Source organism: Xenia sp. Carnegie-2017, unplaced genomic scaffold, assembly GCF_021976095.1.
Source record: "Xenia sp. Carnegie-2017 unplaced genomic scaffold, XeniaSp_v1 HiC_scaffold_3, whole genome shotgun sequence".
In the NCBI taxonomy this organism is placed as follows: Eukaryota; Metazoa; Cnidaria; class Anthozoa; order Malacalcyonacea; family Xeniidae; genus Xenia; species Xenia sp. Carnegie-2017.
The window spans coordinates 3,015,660-3,033,355 of NW_025813493.1; the positions used below are offsets into that span (position 1 = coordinate 3,015,660).

The 17,696-nt window shown below is 32.3% G+C and overlaps 2 long non-coding RNA genes across 2 annotated transcripts in view; both read left to right on the forward strand.

The window, feature by feature from the left end:
- LOC124454621 overlaps positions 1-3,044 on the forward strand; it is a 28,045-nt gene extending 25,001 nt beyond the window's left edge. The window contains exon 5 of the long non-coding RNA XR_006951538.1: positions 3,034-3,044. This is a non-coding gene — a long non-coding RNA (uncharacterized LOC124454621). The remainder of the gene's footprint in view (positions 1-3,033) is intronic.
- Positions 3,045-5,561: 2,517 nt separating this feature from the next.
- On the forward strand, positions 5,562-6,571 carry LOC124454525. The gene is made up of 3 exons (XR_006951485.1): positions 5,562-5,668; positions 6,045-6,100; positions 6,527-6,571. It is a non-coding gene; the product is annotated as an uncharacterized LOC124454525 (long non-coding RNA).
- The last annotated feature ends 11,125 nt before the right edge of the window (positions 6,572-17,696 follow it).

Sequence of the window (17,696 nt, forward strand, 5' to 3'; positions counted from 1 at the left end):
TTATCTTTTAACACTAACGCTCCACATGACAAATTCTTTATTTCTTTTGACGTTGAAAGCCTTTTTACCAACATACCACTGACCGAAACCATAGACATTGCTATTGATTTAATTTTACCAACAACCCTACATTCAAAATGAACAGAACAGAACTAAAACTATTGTTTAACATCGCTACGGCCGAGACTCATTTTTTATTTAACGGTAAGTACTACGACCAAATTGACGGGGTAAGTATGGGCTCACCCTTGGCACCCATTTTAGCCAACATTTTCATGGGTTTTCACGAACGAAACTGGTTAAATAACTACGGCAACAACAAACCTTTATTTTACCGCAGATACGTTGACGACATTTTTTGTATTTTTCATAACAAAGACGAAGCATTACTCTTTTACGAATACATCAACAAACAACATCAAAACATAAACTTTACATACGAAACCGAACAAGACAATCAGTTGCCCTTTCTTGACATCTTACTAACTAAATCACATGAAAACTGTATGACCTCTACGTACCACAAACCAACATATACAGGACTACTGACTAACTTTTTTAGTTTCACACCATTAAATTACAAAATTGGACTCACTCTCCAACGTAATTCTTTTCCTTTTCATTTCATCAACAACACTATACAACACTATTTGGACAACAAGATAAGCACTGACTCATCTAACGCCACAACTAACACTAACGATATACAACAACATGACAATAAACGTTATTTCAAACTACCTTACATAGGTGATTACTCACGACACACACAACGCAAACTCACACAAATCATTAAACGCTACTGCACTGACATTGACGTTAAACTTATTTTCACATCTTTTAAAATAAAATCTTTATTTTCGTTTAAAGACCCACTTCCCGAACTTTCCAAATCTATGGTAGTTTATCAATTTTCATGTGCGGGATGTAATTCCCACTATATTGGTGAAACTTCTCGCCAATTATCTACCAGGATAAAGGAACATACTCACACAGACAAAACTCCACTATCTACAAACATCTTCAAGCCTCTCCTTCATGTAAAAACAAATTCTCACCTTCCTGTTTTAAAATCATCGACACTGATCAATCCACTTTCTCACTCAAAATCAAGGAAGCTCTACACATTAATAAAACTAATCCCGATTTAAATATCCAAGTTCACCACTACAACACTATATTTACTTTATAATAATATTTTTGTTATAAGTTCTTAATACTTATTTTTCTTTTCCTTTTTTGTAAATATTTTATATTTAGTAACTGAATTATAATCCTATTCATTGTAATTAATTTATTCATATCATATTACGTATCATATTACTTAACACTAACCATTCTGCACTGAAGATGGCATTCTGATAATGTCGAAACATGTTTGCTCTAAAAAAAATCGTCGTTTTTCTCAAGTGTTTTTTAAAATTCTGTTAAGTTTATAAGCAAAAATTTCTTCTTCTTATTAGATCCGCCGCAATGCTTAGTATACTAAAAACACGCTTCTTGGGATTTTGGAATCTTGTTTAATGTTTTCGATTTGTTGGTATACAACACTTTGGAGTTTGTCTAACTCACGCAAGTCGCGGGTAGGTTGAAAAAACTCTAATTTGCATTGAAAAGTTCGTGCAAAGTTGTTGCTACCTGAGCTCTCGGGAGTCTCTATTTCTATGTATGTTCATTTGAATGTGCTCTTGGTGTCAACTGAACAATCAATCATTCAAGAATCACTTTAGATATATGGTGTTAACTTGAAAATCACAAGGTATTATGACATCGAAGAGCTATATTGCCTATTGTAAAAATTCAAATGCATTGAAAAATGATATACTTACTTAAGCCATGAAACAGCACAATATACATTAGTGGGAAGGTGTAAGTATACTTATAATATACGCATTTTTTAAATCCTGTAATTATAGAGATGCAAGGTTGGATCAGCGCCCACAATCACAATAAATTATAAAGGAATTCGATCACGCTATACGTAAGTATGTTGTTTGAATAAAGTGCAACGTTAGAATAATTCGACGCCTGCAGTTAGAAAAACCGGCTACCACTTTCACAAGTACACGACTGACAAGTGTTTTTTTGCAATAATAAGTTTTGAACCATTACAAAAGTTTCGTCATAATAAAACTTTGATTATATATATTTGTTATGACTGAATATGTAAGAGCATGTAGATCCAATCAGACTTTAACATGCATGTTCTCTGTTACATAGTAGCCATGCCAACGTACCAAGCTTCATTGCATTCAAGACTTACTTGAATACAATTAACTCGTGTAACGATAATGAAACACTTATTTGCAAGAGAAAAACAATTTGTAATTATGGAAAGTGTAAGTTATACACATAATCTAAACATAAGTTATAAACTGGGTGTTTACAATTTCAAGTGTATGTATACAAGGGCCTGTTCATATGAGCCGGGCTGGCCCGCTTTACCGAGCTAGCCCGGTAGTAGCAAGATCTCACCTCTTTTAGTATTTACATATAATTTCAAATTTGATTCATATGAGCGCCGGGCTGGCCCGTTTTACCGGGATGTCGCTTAAACGAGGCGGGATCTCGGCATAAACGGGCTCATGTGAATGCACAAGGCAGGCTAGACCGGCATGCCGTGTTAAACATCGTACTAGTGCGCATGCTCATAAAAATCAATGCGATGCAAAATACAAGGCGAGCAAAAGAGCAACTTTAGGCGGACCATAGACTAATGCATAACATCATTGAGTTTCTTTCAACTTATAAAAGTAATATAAACAATCGGGATTTGGACTTTTATGCTGCGTGCGTAAATAATTATTTCCGTACTTTGTCGGGCTAGCCGCCTCATGCGAATCAAATAAAAAACTGGCCTAGCAAAGTCGGCCAGCCCGGCACATATGAACAGGCCCTAAACTAATAATAATTCATTATTTATTGACATCACAATTCTTTGACTTGAAGACATCCGTCATATTATGTCAGAGGTCAAATTTACTCAAAAAACGTACCTTTAACTTTATTGATCAGATGCCTTTATTTTAACAGTCGGCGTTGATCTAACGGCAGTATTGAACAAACAATAGTTTCACTTTATAGAAATTTTTTGTGTAGCGCACATCTTATTACGCATGTAATAAGCATAGTGGCAGCCAGTAATTTGTATTTTCTGACCAATAGGAGTGCTAAGGTGGAGTCGCAGCCAGTAATTTAATTAAATATACAGCACAAAGTTACACGGTAAATTGAGACTACTGTTTGTTTCTATAGACCAATTGCATCTACGTCATTAACATCCTAGCAATCGTTGCTAAGGCGCATCTGGAGGACAAGCATCAGCACTGACAGGCTGACAGGACATGCACATGTTTTGAATATAGTATGGCAAATTTTTTTCCGAAAACCAATAAAGCCAAGAAAGGCTTGCTTTCTGGCTACGCTAACTCAATTGTTTCTGCAGAGTGCAGACTGTAAAGAACAGTAGTCGGTAGCCAATCTTTCAGCATTTATAATTATATGATTTACAAACTTTAGATATATTATGAGTATAACTTACATTCTTCCACCATTGAAGAACTGCTCGTCCTTGGTAAAACTGTTGATATGCCGTTTTCCAATGCATTGAATTTTTACAATAGGCTTGGCCTTCAATCTAATATTTTGTCAGTGTCAAGTTGACAACATATCTAAAGTTACAGCTATCTAAATACTTCTTCAATGATTAATACTTGGTTACTAAGTATGAATGATTTCAACAAAAAACCGCCATAAACTACTTTAAATGTAATATATATATTAATTTGGATATGCATGATAAACACAAATCATAAAATTCGAAAGCTCTAGTGACATACTTTAATGTTGACAGCAGGGAACTTTGACTCCAAGAGAACATTTAAGTGAGCATACATAGAAATAGAGACTTGTGAATTCAGCGTCCACTTCGTTCAAACGCAATCAACTCTTCGTCATTCGAACTTTCGTGAGATTGTTCTTTGAGATGATGTTAAAGCACCAAATATATTGCTCTTGTAATGCAGTTAAATGCGATGTAGGTATTGCGATTGTGGTTGTGTTTAGGGGTTTTATATTCTTGTATTGCAGCCAACCTCTAGGGACTTATCGAACAATGTGGCTCACCCAAGATGGCTGATGCCCACAATAACACTAATAAAATGCTTTTAAACGTGTAACTGTGTAAGCATTAGTAATGTGAAAAATCATTTCATGCCCACGAAGACGAAAACAGTCACATTACAAACTCAAAAACGGAAGTCGTTTTGAGTATGATTTGATTACATCAACTTCATTTAGATAAACATGTTAGAAACTCATATTTCATCAATATCATTGATTGAAACAATATTTTTATTATTTCATGAAATGATTACAGTTTTCTTGACTTCTATCTATAACAATTTTTGCACATTTTCTCATAGAAACAACGAATGTAAATGTTTAAGACATATAACATGACGTATTGACATTGATTTTGATCATTGCCGTGAAATTATAAATATTTATGAAAATTCTTCATGGTTTGATTTTCATTTCACTGGTTTTTACGTTATTAAAACCATACCAAGCAAGATTTTTACCATTTAGGTTGGAATAATAACAACTATTATACCACCAAGCGCCTTGCCAGTAAGCAGGGCAGCTTCCTTCATATTTGTCATTATCAGAATCTTTTGTTGAAAACGCCATGTCTTTATGATAGCTCAATGCATCCCTAACATTTCCTGAAAAGTAGTAATGGCTCTTGAGCTCTGTCGTGATTTGTATTTAAAAGTACACATGAACACATTTTGGTGTTAATTATTCTGATAGATCTTAAAAAAGTTATTTAGAAAATTCTAAATTTCATTTTGGGTATTTAAATTTCGGTGTTTCGATGGCCTGATTTAAACACAGGACTCGACCAAAAAGAGAGCTCATTGAATTTATGTTATGTATAATTTTTTTTAGTCCAAGCTTACAATTTTACATGCTTTACAAGAAAAAATCTTTTCATCTCACGGAAAATTACAAATATACCTTTTTTTTTTGCGCTGTGATGCTTGCGCCATTCCCTTCTTTGGTTATATATAAAGACAAAAAAAAAGAAATCCTACGTAAAAGTGCTTAAATACGAGCTGTACTTGTAGATAATATTCAGACAATCGTTCATCTTTCGCAGGAAATTAAATTTATCTTTTAAAGTTATTCTTGACAATGTATGGTAAATTTTTTAGCTGTAAAGGTGGTATTTTTGTTGTGATTGACATTCTTTACGATCACTAGCAACGGAAACTTAAATATTTCTTACCACATTTTGCAGGTGCCTTTCAGCAGAAGCAAACTTTGATTTAAATAATTTAAAAGCCTAAAGCAGTGTTTCAACAAGACAAAAATACTTTTTTAATAATGTATCACTGTTTGTTAAGCTCTATTATGAGTTTAAAAGTAAAGAAATACACAAAAATGCATTTTTCCAGTGTATGATCCGGTGTAATGATATGATCCAGTGTAATGACGCCAATGCGTGAAACTTTATAAGATTATTCAACTACATAATGAAAATCATGTTAAAACCACGAGAAGTTGAACTTGAATCCTAACTTCATTAGTATTTTCTCTGATAGCATAATTTTTAATTTTGTAAATATGCATTAAAGATGACCTTTAAGCGAAAATCTAAAAGGTAGGAATTCTGAAATTTGTCCCTTGATTCCAATTTGTACTATCACTACTATGGTATGGCGTATGGGTGAAACAAGATTTACTGTTGGTTGACAATATTGGTGATTAATAAAGCAGGGACGATTTTCATATTAGAATTTATAATTTTTATTGCCTATTATGTTATATTTTTTAGATGTTGATCGTCCAGCTTTGTGCAGTCCTGAAAAGAATTCTTGGTGTTGACGTGTTACTTGATTCTGATGATCAAAGGATGTCAAAATGTCAATCATTAACAACACCAACAGTCATTTTCAGGACTGCTCGAACCTTGAAGATCTACATCTACAAGTATTTAGCTTTACTCATGTTTTATTTTTCACCATCATCTCTTGCAGGAAAGGGAGGAAAAATGTTAATTATACTGATATGAGCTCCAATTGTGAAAGTGATGGTAATGTATTGTACATACGGTGATTTAATAGCTACGTAGCTATTAATGAAAATTATAATTGCTCTGTTTTACAGTAAAGTATGTGGTTATACACACTGGTTTACATAGGTAGGAGAAGGGTACATTTTATATTGTATCAGTTTACATGTACCTACATAGACACTGTTCAAAAAATACAAATGCAACAAATGTGAATGTAGGCCCCACAATTATTTACTGGCTGCATGATTGATCTAGTGCACTATTAAACATTTTACATTGTTTTATTGTGAAAAAGTTGAGATTATTAATTTGGTAGATATGCAATAAATATATACGGGGATCCATACTTTACTTCCTTTTCAATGTCATGCCTGCATGTTCTATAGATTTCTCTTGTTTTAAATTGCTAAGTTTTTGTATTTATGACTTCATGATATGTTTCAGATGATTTTGAAGTTGATTTTGAACCACAAACAAAGAAGGCGAAGCATAAAGAGAAGGAAATGAACAAAGAGAAGAAAGGCGAGAGAAGGTGTGACCCAAAAATAGATTTTTAATTTTGGCTAAAGGGCATCATGCTGTTTTACACAGATATTAGAGTAGATCTCTAATCCTTTATAAGCCTTTGTTTTGCCTTGTGTAATCCAATGTACACACTAATTTCTTCAATGTGTGATACAACAACGTCATGAGATTTTTTCTATTGTAAGGCCTTCTGTTCGTGAAAAGTTGTACCAAAGAGATATAGAAAAAGCAATTGAAATGTCACTAATAAATACACCTTATGACAGAAAGGATAATGATGTTGGACAAAAAGAAAGCAGTCATATCAAAATAAATAGTAAAGGTATCGGTATGTAAAATGATAAATGAAACTGTGAAAAGTGATTACATCATAAAAGATTACATTATGATTTCATGAAAGAGGAAAAAGAAGCTGCCCTAATCTACGCAGTAATGAAGTAAATCCAATTCAAACAATGATTTTAGAATTTTAAAGTTTTTCATTGTTAAGCATTATATAATGCTGTCTTACATTGACCTCAAATTCACATTTTAGTAAGACTCTTTTCCCCATCACAAAGCCCTTAATTTTAAACTCATAATGTTTACAGAGTAATCAGTCAAAAGCACAAGTTTTGAAAATGACAACTTTGTTATACTGTCCTAAATGAGGACAGAGAAGGATTTTCTCAGAGTTTTAAAAACTAGTCACCACTCTTAGTGGTCTGAATTTAACTGTTGAATTTAGGCACATAGTAGCATATATCCATCAATCACAGTTATAACTGGGTAGCCTTAAAATTAGGAATGTTTAAAAGTGCGGACATATGAAGGTGTGTATGGATGAAGGTGTGTATGGATGAAGGTGTGTATGTATAAGGGTGGGTATTTATAAAGTTAAGGATGTATCAAGTTGTGGATGCATGAAGGTTTGGATGTATTATGGTGGGGATGTATGAAAGTATGGTGGGGATACATAAAGGTGGAGTGGGGATTTATGAAGGTGGTGATGTATGGATGAAGATAGTGATGTACCTATGAAGATAGTGATGTGTTGCATGTAGTACTACTTTTAATGGCGTGATGAACTTTCTAATTGACTTTTTGCATGGTATTGTAGTGTGTGATTCAAAATGAAAATACATGATCATTATTATGTAAGATGCAGTACCACGTACATATAATGCTGATAGATCGCTTACTCATTTAATCTAATTAAGATGATGATGCACGTGACACCTGCGATGCACGTGACACCTGCGATAAGAGTAGTGCTAAAGTGAACAAGATTCATGACAATGATGTCGAAAGTGATTCCAATGAAGAGAAAATTGTGAACCTGAAGAACGGCAAGAAAATGTCTGGTGGGAGTCATATGTTTTCCGGCAGGCTTTATTTTGTATTTATAAAAATTGTCATTGATTTCAAGCGTCTAATTTGCATATAATGAAATAACCAAATACAGTTGGCATGATTATACAATCAAAATATCAAAACAGTTTGATACATACGTAATTGCATTTGCTCGCAGCTTGTCTTTCGTGTTATTCTTATTAGTTTTTCTTCTGACGAGTGCTTATAATAACAAATTTTGATACACATTTGTTTTAAAAGAGTCATCCGACTACAAATGCACCCTGTTGTTGGTACAAAGGAGAAAAAGTCATCACCTATAAATTCTTCCAAAGAGAACTTTGGACATTTGAAAATGAAGGAAAATTTCCACATTTTCTTGCGTTGGTACAAAGGAGAAAAAGTCATCACCTATAAATTCTTCTAAAGAGAGCGTTAAGCATATGAAAAATGAGGGACAATCTCAACATTTTCTTCACCTAAACTGTTTACAAACAAAACCAGCGGTTCTTTTTTCTTGGCGGTGTTAAAATTAAGAATCCAGGTCCGCCATTACGTGTAGGACTATCAAGAAACCATAAGGTAAAACCACTTCACAATAACGTTACGCTTTCTCAATAACAACTTACTTACACCAAAATATTTTATCTCTGTTTTAATAAAATATGTGAAATGAGTTGTAGGTGATTTGTAAATATTTCAATGTATAATAAACATTGTAATTATACACTAAAAAAAAACTCAAAACATGTCGTTATGGCCAATTGTTGGAGAGTGTAAAGTCAATCTATGAAAACCACCAACTAAATAGTATTTGGTAAGCCTTCCTCCAGCCATGCTATATACCTATGAAGGATTTTTTAGGCTTTCACGTGATAATTTCCCAAGCAATGTGGATACTCTCCCACTGCTCATTCTTGGGATTTTAGTTTTGGACCATAGTTTCCACAGATCTTACTCTCTACATAGTCACTGACATTTCTTTAGCTGTAACCCACTTCACTAGCTAGTTTGCTTTTGGAGTAGCATTGATCTTTCGACCTTACCAATACCATTTCACGACATTCAACATTGATTCGTGGCTTTGGACGTATAATTCAGTAATTTGTCTAGATTCTTCTTATCCACTAAATAATTTTTCTTTCACTAAGTGCTGTTGGAATGAAGTTCGACTATATATGTCTTAAAGTGAATGGTTTGAACCTGGAACTCTGAAGATGACTACCGCTAAGGTTGTCGAAACGTCAGTCAACATCAACACGAACAGTCCTTCTTAGGACTTTATTGTCATGGGTGATCTACATCTACAAACATATATATATACGTCAAATGTCATTTGTGACTGTTGTGGGACATCTAACCGTGGTTAAATATGATTAACAACAGAATGTAAATTTGTATTATAGGCTATAACGTCTTCCCAAATAAAATAAGAAAATTGAGCAGTTCTTTTTGACAGTTGAATGGTGAAATTATACGGTCTATTACAAATTGTAAGGGAGAGAAAGTCGTTTGAAACTTAGTTTTTGGCTTGCGCTTGTAGCCAACCATTGTATCATTTGCATATTTAAATTATTGGTTCTCTCTTGCACATTAAGTATATAACTTTCACGCAAATGCCCTCAAGAGCGTTAACTGTACCTCATAAAAATGTTTCTACCTTTTTCAAACTTATTTCTGATTCATTTTGTATACAATACGTAATACAATTATATGTCTTTCAATACTGGCTCCTTAAACTTATCCATACTAAATTCCATCACTATTGTCTATAAAATGATTTAAAAGTGGCAGATTTCAATTGGCTCGGTTGCCTGTTTGGACCAAAACTCCCCAGTGATCTCAAATATATATGCATGTTCTACTTTGGTTGCTCCTAACAGTCGATTCATTTCAATTGAATTTATAATCCACGTTTAGATATACTAAAAGCATAGAAACCTACATTGTCTTGCATTTTTAAGCTTTTGTAAGTTACAAGAAAAATATGCATGTGTATATGTTTTCAAAGTTCCTTTGTCGACGCATCCTTGTAAAAATCTCACTTTTGAAACATGTTTTTCCATATTTGTACATTATCATACATTAGGGCATTGTCAATCGCTTAAAAAATGTTTTGGGATAAAGAAACAACAGTCTCAACCTCAAGGCCAAAATATGTCAAAATGTCATTATACGAAGTTTGCATTTTGTACGGTTCTTGCTCGCTGGGTTAGATTGTGCATCTTCTAAATGTGTTTTTCTCGCGATATGACTCTAGCCAGTCACGTGCTGCTTTCATTGATGAATTCATTGCTCCCTGTTCGCCCACGTATGCGACTTTACCTTCTTCGATGGCGTAGAGTCTCTCAGGCAACGCTCCATAGGCCACATTTGCATTGTCGTCCATTGTATCTACCATTATTTGACATGGAAGATTGGTTTATTCATTTAGTGTACTTGAAAGTTCTTAATTTGCATTTTTATTCTTTTAAAAAGCGTAAAATCACGGTATAATATTTCCTGTTCTCTGTTTTCATGGGACATTTCAAATGCCAGGAATAACTGAATACACATGAATAACGGACCAACAACCATAAATTTTCTCTCACAAAAAATTTACATGCCTGATCCTTGAAAGAAAAGTAAAATGTATGCGAGACATGTTTTGAAAATTTCTTGCAAAGAAATCATGTCATAGCAAAATAACATGTAATAAACTTTAATATTCAATGCGAATGACGTAGATAAGATAGTGTTAGTCACGCTCGTAAAATGACCACTATTGTGTTTGATAGTTTCATCCGTGCCAGCAAATGTTTGTAACGATGGAAAACATCAAGGAAGAAAATTCAGAACATTCTTTACTCTATATAGGCATAGACGTTTTAAAGCATTTTTATATTTAATGAATGCAATCGAACTTACCGTAAAAGGACACCCTTAAGACCAAGACTTGGTGTTCTTTTGTCGGAGGTGTCCGCTTATGAGATGTTTGTTAATTTTTGCATAATTATAAAAATTTTTAAATATGACTGTTTTACAATGTTTTGAAATATGATTATATGCTTGATAACGACTAAAAGTCCAACATCTGTATAGTGAAACGTTTGAGTCCATAGACGTTATCATATAACAAATTCATCATGTATATTGTCATTGTACAGACACAATGCTTAAAGTTCACATGACATGAAAAAATTTTCTTTGAGGAACATAAATGCGCAAAATCTGGAGAAGAAACTATAGTGGTTCAGGAAGAAAAATGAAGAGACGAAAGAATTTACATGCATTACAAAACAACATCTATTTATATACCGTAATATGTCAATTTGTCGGGATAATTACTAATTCAACCGCTTACAACAGTTTATAATGTTGTTTGTGAATGTTGTTTTGGTATTCACCTCCGCTAACGAAAGGTCGTAAATGTGTCTTCACATACAAGAGGTCTTGGCTTTTGAGAAGTGTCTAAGTTTCTTGACTGTATACGATTTTTTTCATACTGTATCAACCCTAAATATGGTTTTCAATTATTATTTGGTATATTTATGAATATATAAAAAATTTTATTGAAGTTGTGTGTTTCTTAGTCAAATGATTTTCGACAGATGAGAGTAGAATTATTACATTAAAGATCAGCCGGTATAAAGACGGTGGAGGTAGTAGGAGAATAGAAGTAAAACATTAGTGATCGAACAGTATAAAGCTAGGACCATGGACGTTAGGCTCATCTTTGCTCTCATTTCCTCTGTTTTACGATTATCGTAAATTTTTCAAACTAATAGTTCATTTTCATTCAGTTAAATTCCTTTATCTCCTCGATAAAAGCAACTTTTAAATTTATGTATAGTGATTATGAATATGTTAATTAAGGATTGTGCTTGACTCTCAATTAGAATAATATCAATAGGTAAATTGGAGACTTGTTAATAGTATTTTGTCTTTTTAAAATTAAATCCATATGTACGCTTTACGTACCTTTTTCCTTAATCTGCCCGTACTCGCACGGTCAGCGGCTAATCACTATGTGAAATGTGGTTGTATCTAAAATCTTTTAGTAACATCGGGCATCGCATAATAAGGCCTGTTTCAAGCGTTGAATTTTGCATTTTCTCGAATACAATTTGGCGCTCGCGTTTTGCTCACAACAAAGTCTGGAACGCGATAAAGGAAAGGCGTCGTGTAGTATTATTGAAAGAATAACAATCAACGTTGAATAAGGCTTGCTGCATATTTTCAAAACAAAGTAGAAGTGCTTTTACAACAGAGATTTTTAAAATACGTTGCCTCAGACTAGTTAAAATATATAAAGCATGTACAATTTTTCATCTTCTTTGCTTAGCTTGCGATGTAACATGACAGTACAAGTCTGTAATTGTTTACCGTGTTTAAATTTGAGCTTTGCGCCATATTAAAATATCTATTTTTACCATAGATGTAGTAGTCATAGGTACGTACATATTATATGTGTGCGCGTTGGGCCATCATGATTATCCAATATGGCGGCGTCAACAGGGCAAAAGATATGTAGATTGTATTACAAAAATGAGGTTTTTCGCAGTTCTTGCCATTGTATTGTATCGAAATTTATCCAATCAAAGTTTATTTGAAAAAGGAACATACAGCGATTATTTTAAGCATGTATTTGAGTGAATTCAATAAAACCCGCGAAGTTATCCACCGATAACAGTTTGTGTAAAATGGTCACTTGGTCCATTCCTGCGTTTATTGCCAGAAATATTGTACTTGTTGACATCTAGCTTTTTCAACTTAAGTAGTGTATCATGCTCTTAAAACAGAACATTCAGACAATTTTACAGGTTCATTTGTCTGCATCGATTTAACATGAACTATTTGCTAATCAGTTCAGTAAAGTTCAAATCAATAAATTGTGAATACGAGGAAACTGATTTTTCATACGAAATTGGTCGTACAGCTGTCGTAAAATGCAATGGATAAAAGTCATATTACAAAGCGCAGTTTAAGTACAGATTGCCTTTAAAGTACTTTCACTGACTTTTCCTTTGCATGCATATTTAATCAGTTTGTATCAGTTTCCTTTTCTTTCGATGAAATAACAGCAACACAGACCTCTCAATAACGTCCATAGATTGCTTTGTGATGTTTTTTCTGACGATGTAATTGTTTGGTTCAATAGTCCGTTGAGGATTAATTAATTTCCAGGCATCCAATGCAGTTTTTGTCGCACCCTCAAAATAAGACACTGTGTCACACTCAGTTAATGGATGGAATAATAGCTGGCTTAAAGATCTGTTAAAGCTAGGAAAGCTTGCTATGTCGTATACTGGGACATTTTAAATTTTCTTTTCCGAGCCATAAATTATTCAAAGTTTTCAAAATCGATAACATTCTCCAGTGAATCTATATTGAATACAAGATAAGATATTCCGTAGAATATCAACTTTATTTGTTGTCTCAAGCTGTTTCGGGAAGTAGAAGAGAAAGTCGGTGGTAATGTTTTCTTTAAATGTTCATAAAGGTATTGGCGGAAGCATTTTTCGATAGCAGCACTATAAACCACCTTGTGACATGCAGTACAAAGTATATAATTAAATCCATCTGTTTTAAATGACGTGTCATGCTCTATGATATTGCCGTGTTGAACAAGCACTTTGATTAGTCTGCTTGTTGGCATGTTCATAGCTGCTCGATAAAGATAGTTGCATAGGTTGGTTTTTGTAGTAAGTCACTCTTTGAAGTATCTCTTACTTTGCTGGCAAAGTATGAACGCGAAACCAAAACAACAGTCAATCTTTAACAAAGGAGTTTTGGCCTTATTTTTCAAATAGATTTCTTAGTGTGTTTGTTTTTCAGTTATTTTTCTGCATCAGATCTGTGATTGCATGGTTTGAAGAGAAGCCAATAGATTGAGTGACATTTAAATGTCCACAGAAAAGGACATTAGCAACGAATTCTTTGTAACAAATAGTTTACATTGCTACATGACAACATATTTTATTAAAATGACCTCTGTCAACTAGTGAAAGTTTAACTCTGTAATATATCAAAAACTATTCGGTTGAACAATAGCAAAATTATAATGAAATTTCTTACTTTGCAGAAATCCATACATTGTAAATATAGTCAATTAGAAATTTACAAAACAGCTTTTCAGCTGCTAGAAGAAAAAACTAATTTATTCTCCCACACAAACAATTTTTAAAATTTAAATATTAAAGCAGCAGGTAAAGCGTTTCTATTATGCTGCGTAAATGCAAAAAAAATATTATGAGGCATCATGCATAGAGAATTTTCTAAAGTATTTTTGGATGTATGTTAAAGCATAAAAGATAAATAAATTGGGTTCATTGATACCTGACGAAGCAAAATTTATTAGAAACATGATGAATAAAGTACAATCTCTAAAAAGGCGTGTTAGAGCCACATCTACGTCCTATGACTTCTCTAACTGGCTTCTCAAACCTAAAAATTCACAACTCTTGTTGACGTTGCGTGACTCAAAGAAGAGAATGAACAATATTATACGCGTGTCTTCGTGAGAATTTCAATGCAAATTTAAAGCACGCTAATATAATTACGTCAATGGAATTAAGCTGTTGAATAATTTAAACATTAAAAAGAATTTTTTTAAAAGGTGTTTTTATTTTTTTGCAATCAGTATTAAATATTCCCTGTCACACAATCTGACTCAAAAGCAACGTAACAAAAGAGACATTTCTTTGCAGATTTTTTTTCAGAAAGCGTTTTTATTGTAGAAACTGAATAAATTTGAGAGAATGTTTTTGCATCCAATGACAATGTAATATTTTTAAAACCGAATTGTAGAAAATCATTATTATTTTCAGAAAAATTGTTCAAAAGTATAATCTAATGATGTACATTTATACATATTGTACAAGTAATGGGCCCAAATAACTTAGATTTGACATTATGTTAACAAGACACAAACATACGTAGTACGCCAAAATTTATGATAGAAAAACAAAAAAGTATGTGCAAAAACTTTGCTTTTATACATTCGGTGAAAACGAAAAAACACTTACCTGTATGAGGATTGTAACTTATGAAATTGTAAGTCTTAATTTTCTCTGAAAATGTTTAGGAGGAGTCGCAACCATTAATTTGTCTTTTTGTCCTTATTTTCCGCATCTTGAGAGAGAAAGGGAAGTAATACGTTAAAATGAACTAAATTTGTTAAAAACATTAGAAATTAAAATCATGTGAAATGTGATGTATAGAGATAATTACCTAAGAAACTAACGTTGTTTGAATATGATGTACTTTGGAAAGTTTATGTTAGGTTAAGTAAAAGGGTAAATCATATTATAATGAGCTATAAAATTAAACAAAAGTTGCTTATAGACAATACTCCTTTTTTGCTTTATAGTATTTTATCTATGAACGGAAACTAACATCTGCAGTGCACATTTTTCTTTTAGTTTATAGAGACACTTGAAATAGTTGACCAATTTGAATAACGTCAAAATAAACATATTTCTTCCCGGGTGTTGTTATAAGGAATTAAAATAATTTGGTCTGTTATTTTCAATGTAAAGGTATTTCTTCGAATTGTTGAAACAATATTTTTGTTGCATATTTTTCTGACACTAAATTTCTGCAATTACGGCTCTTTATCCAAAATATAATTGAAAATCATCAAAATTTGTGTCCCCGTCCACAGAAAAGTACTTGTCTTGTGTTGATATCAAAATTCAAAAGCCAATATTACTAGCACTTTAGGACAAGACAGTTTCTGCTTCAGTTATATTTTTCTAAGCTGCTGTTTGAGAAGAATAGAAAACAACTCGTCAGAATTCAAAGAGAAATTTATTGATAGCCAAATTGCCTCTTCAATGGTAAGTAATGAAAACATAAAGAAAACCTAAAATTCAGAGCTTATCACATAATTAAGAACAATAGCTCTTATGGATTAAACTTCCTTATCAAGACCATACATTTCATTTATCATAGTCATGCTTATACTTAATCCAACAGATAATCTAACACAATCTTTTTCTTATAAAATACCTAAAGCATTATGAAACATTTTTGTATGTTTTTTAATCATTTTCTGTAGTTTAGAGTAGCGCAACCATGCATCATATATACATAGCTGCCATTTGGTAATTTGACTAACTTAAAATTCTTAAAAACTTTTACTGTTTCGCAAATCTTTTATCATTTTATATTTATCCTTATGATGAAAACAAAACGAATTGATTGATCACAACCAATGATAAAGTTCTACTAATTGATATTTATGAATGTCTGGAAATGTATTATATCATATTTCCATTGATACGACAGAGAAAATAGTAGCTACATCAAAATATTTGAAGCAACCATCATTAAGTATTTTTGTTCTGAATACAGATAACAAAAAAATGTTTTCCAACTATCATAGACATTTAAAAATTATAAAATATTTGCAAAGTGTTTTACGTTTTACATGAGAATGATAGTAAACTAAAACTTGAATGCATGTGTGATAAATAATATTTGATTGGACATTAAAACTAAGACTTATGATTGAGGGAAATGATAAAGAAAGAGAGGTACATAATTCAACAAATTGAAATGGGGCAAATCATCATCAAATATCAATACAGAAGTCATTTTAAAAAGCAAGGAATGTATGCAAAACAATGATACATTTTTCGTCTCTTGTTTCTTTTGCTACAATTATTCAATATTGCAAGAATATTTTGAACAGTTGGAAAACGCCTTTTAATTATCTGAAACAAAATATTTGAAGAATTAAAACTTTTTGATACTTAAAGTTCAATTCCTCTATTTAGTTCTTTAGACTTTTTTTACATTAGCAATTCTGTCGAAATGCTAATAAATTTCATTCAATTCAGAACTTATATAATTATTAAAGTCGAGCTTCTCTTTACGACTGACAGATGTTGTAAACAGAATATCATGTATATCATGTAAAATGTAAGTCGAAAATTGTGCTCTGAAAATGTTTAATGAGGGGTCTGCAACCACTAATGTGTCTTTTTTGTCCTTATTTTCTGCATTTTTGAGAGAGGAAAGAGAATGAATACATTAAAAGAAACTAAATTTATTAAAAACATAAGAAATTAAAATCATGTGAAATGGGATGTATAAAGATAATCACCTAAGAAACTAGCCTTGTTTGAATTTGATATACTTTAGAAAGTTTCATGTTAGGTTAAGTAAAAGTAGGTAAAACATATTATAATGAACTATAAAATTGAACAAAAGTTGCTTATAGACAATACTCCTTTTTGGCTTTATAGTATTTTATCTACGAGCGGAAACTAACATCTGCAGTGCACATTTTTTTTTTAGTTTATAGAGACACATGAAATAGTTGACCAATTTGTATAACGTCAACATAAACATATTTTTTCTTGGGGTATTTGTTAGAAGGAATTAAAATAGTTTGGTCTGTCATTTCGAATGTAAATGGTATTTCTTGGAATTGTTGAAACAATATTTTTGTTGCATACTTTTTCTGACACTAAATTTCAGCAATTATGGCTTTTTATTCCAAAGATAATGAATAATCATGAAAATTTCTGTCCCCGTCCACAGAAAAGTACTTGTCTTGTTTTGATATCAAAATTCAAAAAGCCAATATTACTAGCCCTTTAGGACAAGACAATTTCTGCTTCAATTATATATTTTCTAAGCTGCTGTTTGAGAAGAATAGAAAATAACTTGTCCGAATTCAAAAGAGAAATTTCATTGGTAGCAACATTGCGTCTTCAATGGTAAGTAAGGAAAACATAAAGAAAACCTAAAATCCAGAGACTATCAC